General features: G+C 47.4%; 1 pseudogene; it reads right to left on the bottom strand.

Moving 5' to 3' along the window:
- Positions 1-1104: 1104 nt before the first annotated feature.
- On the bottom strand, positions 1105-4781 carry LOC114005184 (mitochondrial assembly of ribosomal large subunit protein 1 pseudogene; annotated as a pseudogene).
- Between the last annotated feature and the right edge of the window lie 4450 nt (positions 4782-9231).

The following is a 9231-nucleotide window of genomic DNA, read 5'->3' as shown; positions in this document are numbered from 1 at the left end:
GCCGCAATCCCTTCTCCTCCATTCTCCTCTTGGGAGCTTGGGCACGCACACACATGTGCCCAGCGTGAGTTTTAAGCCACCGGGTCCGGGACACGAACCGCGGTCGACTACATGGGAGTCCAGCGACATAGGCATTACGCTAACTGCTGGTCCCGACATAGCAATTGCTAATGTGCCCTTGGTCATAGTACTTGGGCCAGGGTGGTGACACTTTACAGTAGTCATCCACTTGCCCATAATTTCAGGGTGAATGTCCACGGTGCTAGGAGGGAGCACCAACAGGGTTCAGGATGAAGTCCCAGGGCCAGCGGAGGATATGACCCCCCAGTTGTATGTCCTGGGGGTGGCAGCACCACGTTTTTCTCTCAGCAAGTTATTGTTCTCTAATCTCCATCGCCATAGGGCTTCCTGGGTGCAAATCTGCAGCTGTGTGGGAGTGACTCCAGGCTAGGAGAGGTGGCCAGCCCACGGCGCTCAAGACTTGCGGCCCGCCCCTGCAGAGTGCTGATCTGAACTCAGCACTCCCTGCGGCGTCTGTGGGGCTATAAGGGAGGCGAAAGCGCCAGTCCACATGCATTCGTCCAGCCCACTGTCGTCCCTGACGTCGGGTGAAATGTGTTCTTCGATCCCTTTCGATGACTTCTGGCGTCCCATAAGCTGCAAATGGCTGCCGCGGCCCCGTGTGACAGTGCACTGAGTGGCCTGGCAACTTAGGGATGCTTGTAGAATGCCTGCGGTGGTGCCCACACAAGTCAAAGCCAAACTGGTCCCTTCCAAAGAGGGGAGGGATCCGATATAGGCTATCTGCCATCCAGTCAGGGCCCCCTGCCCCTTTTGATGTGTCCCTGTTCTGTGGGGAGCTGACGTTCACTGCCAAGCTGCTCCAATGTCCAAGTGATTCAGGAGAACTCCCCAGGCTTTTGTTACTTCCCATAAAGTCTTCTGCCCGGCACGTGTCACTTTCTGGTGAAGCTATTTCCTGACATCTTTGGCAAGGGCTTCTTCCAGCCATCAGATGTATGCCACACATCAGCCTCATGGCCAGGGCTTTGAAGGGGTGAGGGCATCAGCCTCATGGCCAGGGCTTTGAAGGGGTCAGGAGGCAGACGCATGCCAGAGAGTGGGACTCTCAGTCTCGTTGGTGCTTTCTCTTTCTTCCCTGTCTTCTTTTTTCAGTTCATATCATTTTTTTCACATTTGAACTCCACTGGAGGCAGGGATGAAGTATCACCTTCTATTCCACGGATGACGTCCTCTGGTAATATTTCAGGTGCTGAGCTAACTGGAGTCCTAAGAATGCAGGGTCCATACTTCCTCTAACTCGTAGGTCTCTCTGGTTTCTGGAAGCATCCACTGAATCACCATGCTGCCAAATCCACACAGAATGCGGCTCACTTTTGCATTGCGGGTATTTGTACATTTTCACAATGCGGTAGGCCACAGCTTGTGTCAGGTGGACACCCCACTACCAGTCACAAAACAATGTGTATACTTCATTTCTGGGGGAACCTTGGTCACACAATTGTCTCTTGCATTTTCTTGCATCAGTGGAACCAACACATGGATGTAGAGTTTGGAAACAGTAGGATCTGCTGCACTCGACTCTAGGTGTCCCGCACCTGCGGTCCTCTCTGCCCTCTCCTCCAGCCAGGCCCGCTGTGCAGGCCACGCACAAAGTCTGGGGTCAGGCAGGACCAGCTGAACCCTAGTCTCACAGAACACCGCCCCTCAGTCAGCAGCTGAATCTGCAGCCCAGCATGCGCCACGGACAGTACGGACCCCGTTCCCCGAGAGGGCCCTGTGCCCCAGGAGCAGACCAAGGAGCTGAGCCATGCAGCCACCCAGCCCCATCACCTAGTCTTGCCAACTTCGTAAATGTCTTGCCCCCCACAAAGGTCTGCTCATAATGTTTCATTGCTGTTGGGGCCATTGTGTCATCTACAGGGTCAGTCCTTTAAAGACTGCCCAGTTATCCGTGCAGGTGGCTAGAGGCCCCTTCTCCTTAGCAATCACGATCCATGTAGCTCTGAGCTCTGCCCATTGGCTACTCTGCCCCTCGCTGTCTTCCATCCAAATGGTGTCTGTAAATGGCCGGTCTGTTACAGCGTTTCACTTGGGGGTGGGGGGGTGGGGGCTGACCAGGAGCCATCCATGCACGAAGCGTCGTCCAGCAGTGGAGGCATTCCCTCCTCCAGAGGCCTCTACTGGAGGGGCATCTGTGTTCATAAATGTCGCAGTTCACGGCTTAGGGGCCTGGTAAGTAACTTACGACATTGTTGCAGATTAGCTCGCCACTGGTGAAATTGTCAGCTAGGCTGCTGAGCTTCATGGTTTGTGGGACAGGCCACGTACCCACCCTGCAGTGGAGAAGGCTGTCCTCACTGCGATAGGTTTGTCCTGTTATGGGCTCAGTAGCTAGCAAAGCTGAATAGATTACCTGTTGCTCAGTAGGGCTGTATCAGGTCTTAGCTCCCTTCCAAATGTGTGACCAGAACCCAATGGGCGGCCCAGCTTTCCCCTGCCACCGAGAGAACCCCCAGGCATACGTCTCCAGGGTGATGTGAACATTCGGTTCACAGGGGAGTGGTTGATTTAGAATGCCCAGTGTCTGCACTGCACCCACGGCACTCTGAGCTGCACGAAATGCCTGTGGTACGCCTCCATCCAATTCCATTGGGCCCCCTTTTTGATCGGTTTTCACAAAGGATGGACTAGTTGAGCTAAGTGGTGGGAAATATCCACCAGTAACCCAATAAACCTGAAAATTCCTGTGGCTGTTTAGGAACAGCAGGCTAGGGGAGAGCTTGTTGTTAAGAAACGCAGGGCTGGGGGAGACCTGGATTTAACCAATCACAGCTGCTGGCATCACCTTTTCTCACCTGACCAAACAACTCCCAAGAATCTGACAGATAAGCCAGGCCCTCGTCCTTCGTTTTGGTATACAGCCCATCCTGAGCCAGCAAGTGATCCACGAGCCAAGGAGCCCTTCGTTCCCGGTCTGGAAGAGAGTCAGAGGTTAACCTGTTATCACCAATATAATGACAGAAAGACACTGTATTCGGCCTACTGCATTTTCCCAAGTCTGGAGTGACAAGGCCATGGCCAAAGGTTGGGCTGTGGAGATATGCAAAAGCAAACTGGTTCTGATACTCTGCATTAATATCAACACTGAAAAAGCTAAGTCCACAATAAAATGTAAGTACCCAGTTGCAACCCCCAACTGGTCGAGAATGTCAGCCATGTTAGGGACAGCAGCACGCAGGGAAGGCGCGACCTTATTCAGTTCTCTGTAATCTATTGTCCATTGTCCAAGTATGCCCACCAGATAGTTATACCGTTTAACTGCCACCACCCAGTCAGGGACGGGGACGACAAATGGAGGGTACAACAGCCTTCACAGCTCATACCTTGAGGCGGAACTCCCCAAAGCTAGCTTGCCAACATAATCCTTGTACTATGTCAATACCTAGTGTGAACTCCTTTATGGAAGATTTGCATGGGCATGGAGGGAGTTACTGAATACCTAATATCAGAGATACTTTTGTTACTTTGACTGTATCTCCTCCATAGCCATCGATTGCTGTTAAGGGTCTCTCTAATTTACTAGGGTTACTGCAAGCAAATGTACATCCGGCCTCTCTTCAACCAATGCTAACACTCTCTGTCCATTTCTTGATGCCCAGTGTATTGCAAGCTCCACGTCTGGTCTGATCCACAGAGGAGGCTTGCATGTCCCCCGGGACTTGGCCTCCCCCTTATGCTAATGGCCAGGTCCAGTGAGGTGAACCTGTCTCCTCAGCAAGAGGGGTGCTGGGAACAGCATGGTCATTGTCCCAGCAGATGGAATCAACACACAAGACATCTTAAAGGTGGAGGGAGGGGCATTACCAGGCTTGTTTGGAGTCCATTCTAGGACTTGCACTTCAGGCATTTTTCAGGTAGGGGGTGGAATCTTTTTTCTTTTGGCAACTATTTCCACAGCCAGACTAAAACCACATTAGGCTGTCTGTCTATTTTTCTGGGATCCCCTCCAGCCTTTATTAGATCTAGCTAATAGATCTGTTTGCTGGTGACCTTAGTAGGTCCCATGTCTTCATCCCCCTGTTTCTGTTTCTTTGACTATTTAATTTTACCTCACACCTTTCAAATCCCCTTCTTTATAAAAAGAAAGAATGATTTCATTTAACTTTATTTTTATTTTTTAATTTGACCAGAAAAGGAGAGAGAAAGAGAAAGTGAGAAAGAGAGCCACCAGGTCCAGGATTTGAAACGTGGTTGGCCATGTGGTAGTCCAGAGTCCTTAACCACCATGCCACCTGACTGGCCAGGCCCTCAAATCCCCTTCTTTTGTCTTGTAACTTCAATCTGCCCTAGGTCAGCTATTGCTTGGGTAGCCCAGTGAACATGATCACCCACCACAGAGGCAAGGACTGAGATGAGAGTGCCATAATAGAAGGAAGAGGCTGACTGTAATATCCTGACTTTCATACCAGCAATAAAGTCCGTGTTATCTGGCCCCTTACAAGGGTTGGTGTAGATGGCACTACACACTTGTAGCTTCCAGTAAATTCCTGTAATTCTTCCTTGGTATTCCACTTGGGGACTGAGTATGGTAGATAGCTCTCATTGGGCCAGACAAGGCAGCATGCCATGGCAAGCCAGGTTAACAAGGAAGCATTCTCATCCTTCTCTGAGGCACCATGACTATGCTTCCTCAGTAACAGGTGACCAGTTATAGAAGACATCTTCCTCATCTCCTCACCTGAGAGGATTCCATCCATTTCTGCATCCCACATCCACAGGAGCCACCCTGCCACACTTTCATGACCCTTCTGCCTAAATTTAGTCACTAGTTCGACCAACTAGTTGACATAGATGGCCTAGCCATAGTGTGTAGCAATGGTTGGGGCAGTGGCATTTCCTGGAGCCAACTCCCTCAGGTTGTGGCTGTGTGATTTTTCGTTTCTGGATTACTACAGGCCTAGCTTCCAGATCTTCCTCATTATCGTCTGTTACCTCAGTGAAACCTTCTTTATCTGAGAAATTTTAATCCTCAGTGGGGTCCCACCTTTGGGGATTCCAGCCTACCCATGCCACTACAGTACAGATGCATGTTAATTGCATTCCCTGTCCTTTACCCTTGCAAAGTGGCAGGCTAATCCTTGTAATTGTTCAGTTGTCTGCTCTAGGAGGCAATTAAGCAGGTCTCTAGTCTCAGCCTGTGTGACTCATGTGTCTCACTACAGACACTGTTCATGCAGAGGCAGCTAACCCTTGCTCTGTTGCTAAGTATAGAGTACAAAGGAATGGCCAGCTGACAGCTGCGGTGATAGCCTTATTTCTCTTTTCTTTCTGAAGGTTCCCCTTCTCAACTGCCCTTAAAAGCTCTAGTAGTCTTGGGGGCTGGCAGGTGACGTGGTGGTTAAGGGTGCTGAACTCCTACATGGCCGACCATGGTTCGAGTCCTTAACCTGGTGGCTTGCTTTCTCACTTTCTCTCTCTCCCTCTCTCTCTCACTCTGTCCCTCTCTGGTTAAATTAAAAATAAATAAAGTTAAATCACTCTTTTTTTTTTTTTTTAAAGAAAGCTCTAGCAGTCTTACAGGTGTTTTGGTGGTGTTCTTATACTCTCGTGGTGGCCCCCAGTTGTCTAAATGACTGGCTACCTCGTACCACATCAAGTTGGAAGCCCACCCTGGTACTTCCCCCAGCGGCATCCTCTTGCCTTCAGTTTTCCTCTTGCCCTCAGTTTTCCCCTTGCGGTCACAGCAAAGGGGTGCTCTTTGGAATCCTGCTGATCGTGCCACTTGTCCTGGGGGAGCCTGAAATCTGAGATGGCTTGCCCATGATGTTTATCGATTCTGAATAACACACTCGGAGTTCCAGGAGTGACAGAAATGAATTTACTTACTAGGGAAGCTCTGCTGAGAGCGGGCAGAGAATGGTCCCCACTGTCAGAGAATACAGGCTCAGGTTATCTAAGGTTATATTAAAAACAAAGCATTCATAAATCAAGTAAAGATCAACAGGGATTCCCTGTCACCAAGACAGGGACTGGTTCCTATATACCTTGTCTAGGGGTTACAATACCAGATTAGCTTATCAATGAACAGAATCAGCAGCGTGTGTTACGGTTTAGTGCCTCTAATCCTGTAATATTAACGTGGGAGGGATGGAACTGGCCAGGGCCAGTTCCATGAGGTAAGGAAATGATCACGAGAGGCTCACAAGGTTCAGCTGGGCCAGCAGCCAGATCTCAGGGAAATAGGGTAAAGGGGTAGGGTGGGCGAGAGCTCAATGGATGAACCTTACCCTCGCTGTGTAAACATGTAGCAATACTCTGTTAAATTTTAGAGACTGGGGTCAGCAGGTGGTGTGGTGGCTAAGGTGCTGGATTCCCACACAGCTGACTGGAGTTCAAGTCCTGGACTCAATGGTTTGAGACTCATGCTGGGAGTGTGTGCGTACATGTCCAAAATCCTGAGAGGGAATTGAGGAGAAGGGATTGCAGTGTGGCCACCCCCTCAAGGAGTGATTTCTCACTTTCCCTCTGTCTCTGTCACTCTCCAGCAAGCACACATGTCCTATGGCAAAAAAAAAAAGAGACTTCAAAAAAAATGTGTGGAAAAATAGAGACAAAGGATAAATTTATTTGGTGCAAAATTTTTGAAATCCATGCGTAGTTTTTTCATAATATTCATTTTTCAAGACTTTTTAAAGACCCCTCACATTAGTCAGAGTTCAGTCAGGGTTCTCTAGACAGAAGCAATAAGGAAAACATGATAGATGTATAAATAGATAAGAGATTTTTTAGGGGAATCATCCCACGTGGCTATGAGTGCTGAGAAGTCCCATGGCAGGGCAACTGAAAACTGGAGAACCACGGAAGCCAGAGTCACGGCTCAACCCAAGGTTAAAAACCTCAGCATCAAGGAAGCTGATAGTGTAACTCTCAGTCTGAGGCTAAACGCATGAGATCCCAGAGGGCTGCTGGTGGAAGCAATGGAGTTCGAAAGCAGAGAGCCTGGAATTCTGAAGTCCAAGGCAGGAGAAGAAGGGTGTCCCACTCCCAGGAGAGAGAGAATTTGTCTTTCCTCTGACTTTTTGTCCTATGCAGGCCGCCATCGATTGGTTAGTGCCCGCCCATATTGACAGGATTTTCTCAACTCAGTCCACTCACTCACAGCCACTCTCCTTTGTGTCACTCTCACAGACACACCTAGAAACAGTGCTTTACCAGTTCTTCTTAATCCTGTTCAGTTGACACCTATAATTAACATCACAGAGACCGCTCAGCTCCCACATGGCTGACCATGGTTTGAGTCCTGGACCTAGAGGCTTCCTTTCTCACTTTCCCTCTCTCTCTGGGGGAAATTAAAATAAAAATAAAAATAATAATAAATAAAACTAATTCTTTTTAAGAGAGATTTTTACTATAGGGTGTATGTGCTCGCTGGAGAGACAGAGAGACAGAAAGCAAGACATCAACCCCCAGGGGATGGACAGAAAGCAAGACATCAACCCCCAGGGGGTGATCACACCACAAACCCTGCTCCTCCATTCTCCTCTCAGGATTTTGGGCACGCACGCATGCACTCACACCTGTGAGTTTCAAGCCTCCATGTCTGGGATTCGAACCATGGTCAGCCATGTAGGTAATCCAACAATATTAACCATTACACCATCTGCTGGTCCCATTAAATAAATAATTCTTAGAAAATATATGTTGTCCTCTTCCCTCCACACACTTCAAACTTTCTTAGTTGTTTCTACTTACTTTCCTATATGAAATTTATAATCAACTTGTCTTGTACCAGACTGGAAAATAAATCTCTCAGCATGTGTATTAGGATCATGCTGATTTTTAAAGTTAACTTTACATCTTTATAATACTTAATCTCCTTATCCAAGAACATGGTATAGCTTTCTTTTTGTTCAAGTCTATTTTTGCATTCTGAGAAATGTTTCTGGTAGTTTTCATTGTGTTGGGTTGTTTCTGGGATGAGCCAATTATTAATAAAGCTACTATGCAAATTTGCATTGGGGTTTATGCATGTATGCAAGTTTTTATTTCTCTTGGGTAGATATCTCAGAGTAGAATTGCTGGGGCAAAAGGTAAATCTAATTCCTTCTTAGACCTTCAACTCATGCAGAATGGTACTTTTCCATTCATCAGTTCTATAACAGGTACAGGGAGGAAAGTGAAATCTTTCTTCTCTTTTGGTGACTATTAGTACAACTACTAGCACAACTATTAAGACAGCTTTGGATCTGGTCCTATTATGAGTAGATGGTCTTTCACATCTTTCTTTTTCTAATGCATAAGCATTTAAAAAAGAAAAGAAAAGAAAAGAAAAGAAAAGAAAAGAAAAGAAAAGAAAAGAAAAGAAATAGGAACTTGAGCTGTGAAAAATTCCTTTCAGGAACTAAGACTGAAGATTTTCTGCTGAGACTTCACCCTCCAGGCCCCATTCTTGAGTGTCTCCATGCACTGAGTGTCTAGACAGGTCTAAGTGAACCATAGCCAAACATCCAAATACTATTAGGGTCAGAATGTTCCTCAATTCCCACTGAATCTGACACACAAAGGGAGAACAATGGAACTTCTGAGAGATTGCAGGTCACCTCCTCCTGCAAGCCTCTGAACATTCAGATTGAACTTCAAGAAATTAGAAAGAAATGTATAACCCATCAGATGATCAGAAATTACCACAGGGTTTGCACAAGAAATGTGAGAAACCAAGAAATTACCTTTCCTCCAAGGGAAAAGAATAACTCCTCTTCATCCACAGACAGTACAATGGAACTCATGAAAATGTCTGATAAAGAGTTTAGAATATTCATAACAACAAAGCTAACAGAGATGCAAGGGAAGAGTGACAATAAACTCCGAAGATGCCAGAGAAAAGAGCCTATGAGTTCCAGGAGGTGAGGAAGTTCTTGCACAATCGGAAAGAGGAAGTTCTTGCACAATCGGAAAGAGGAAATTCACACCATAGAAAAGAATCAAATGGAACTGTTAGAGATGAAGGCTGTAATACAGGAAATCAAAACCTCCCTTGAAAGTATTGAAAGCATACCAGATCTGGGACCAGCAGTTAGCGTAATGGCTATGGCACTGGACTCCCATGTAGTCGACCGCGGTTCGAGTCCCGGACCTGGTGGCTTAAAACTCACATTGGGCATGTGTGCATGCATGCCCAAGATCCCGAGAGGAGAATGGAGGAGAAGG

The sequence above is a fragment of the Tupaia chinensis genome, unplaced genomic scaffold (assembly GCF_000334495.1).
Source record: "Tupaia chinensis unplaced genomic scaffold, TupChi_1.0 Scaffold143247_1, whole genome shotgun sequence".
NCBI lineage: Eukaryota > Metazoa > Chordata > Mammalia > Scandentia > Tupaiidae > Tupaia > Tupaia belangeri.
The sequence above is the reverse complement of the archived record's forward strand: the minus strand, read 5'-3'. Positions and strand labels throughout refer to the sequence as shown.